The following is a 1,353-nucleotide window of genomic DNA, read 5'->3' as shown; positions in this document are numbered from 1 at the left end:
CCCCAAAGTTCTTGCCTGTATCACTTCATCCTGAGCTGCAGTGAAGAGTCAACGAGGAGAAAAACTGAAGCTGTTTCTCGGTCCACGGGTCAAATATTGATGCAGGATTTCGGTGTGTGTGTGTGTGTGTGTCAGGGGGGTCGGGGGACCAGAGGTTGGGAACCTCTGGCTTAAACGATGGCTACAGACGCTACGACTATAATCTATACATTAGAGAAACTCCAAGAAGTCGTAGAAGTTCTAGAGACTTTTTTTTCTCGGAGTCAAAGGTCCATTCATTAAAGCTGGTCGAGCCTCAGGCCAAAACACTCCTCAATAAAAAAACACAGAATCCAGGACAGATATATCAGCTTCTCTACAAAGAAGCAAAAGCAAACACTTCAGGAATTCCATCTCGTCTCTTACTGCTGACAAAGTATTGAACACTGAACCACTTCAAAAGCAAAAGTAAAAGAAAAGTGCCTTTGTTCTCGACATCCTATCAGTGGCCCGTTGTCATGGAGACCACAGCTCAGGTACACTCGCTGAACAAAAACGAAAACATCACATCGAAGGACACGGAAACAGCCTCATTTCATGTACAGTATTCATCTTGTGGTTGCCAAACAGGTGGCTCGCAGGACTGGATGTGGACTCTGGACCTCCACTGATCTACTGTATTCACTGTCAGCAACAACAAATCAATCATTAGTCTTTGATCACTCCATCCTTTATAGGATCTGGAGTCAATCCCAGCGGTCACCAGGTGAGGGCAGGATTCCGCCCCGGACAGTTTGACAGTCCGTCACATAAAGGCACACACACATTCACAGCTCTGGTCATGGTGACTGTAATTATTAACCCCAGTTTTTAGACCAACCAGAGCGTGAGGCCCAGAGACACTACATTCAGACCCAGCCCCTGCTGGCTGGATCATGGTACTGCAGCTGAAATCGAGGCAACTCTCTGCAGAAATGAAGAGGATTTCTTCAGATGTGTTGAAAATCAATCTGATGTGGACTGAATGATACAGACTCTGCTCTGGTGTTGCATCAGGTCCTGGACCTGGTCCAGACTCGTCTCTCCTGCTGGCCTATATATATAGGCCAGAGGAAAAACGTCTGCTAACAGAATGAAGGTTTTTTTTTATTATTTTATTTATGACGTAAGTTCAATTTATTTTCAAAATGTTGTTTTTTGTATTTCTGGAGACACGTAAGTTCAATTTATTTTCCAAATGTTGTTTTTTGTATTTCTGGAGACTAAAAACAGAACATGGTCCAGTTACAGAATATTATCATTTAGCTGAGCTTTGTCTGATTTTAACTTCATTTTAAAGCCAGGAAGGAAGAAAGGAAGGAAGGAAGGAAGGAA

At 43.4% G+C, this 1,353-nt stretch overlaps 1 protein-coding gene across 1 annotated transcript in view; it reads right to left on the bottom strand.

Annotated features, from left to right (window-relative positions):
- Window positions 1-1,353, bottom strand: part of necab2 (N-terminal EF-hand calcium binding protein 2) — an 87,755-nt gene that overhangs the window by 51,645 nt on the left and 34,757 nt on the right. The window lies entirely within an intron of this gene.

The sequence above is a fragment of the Cynoglossus semilaevis genome, chromosome 6 (genome assembly GCF_000523025.1).
Source record: "Cynoglossus semilaevis isolate Cse_v1.0 chromosome 6, Cse_v1.0, whole genome shotgun sequence".
Lineage (NCBI taxonomy): Eukaryota > Metazoa > Chordata > Actinopteri > Pleuronectiformes > Cynoglossidae > Cynoglossus > Cynoglossus semilaevis.
The sequence above is the reverse complement of the archived record's forward strand: the minus strand, read 5'-3'. Positions and strand labels throughout refer to the sequence as shown.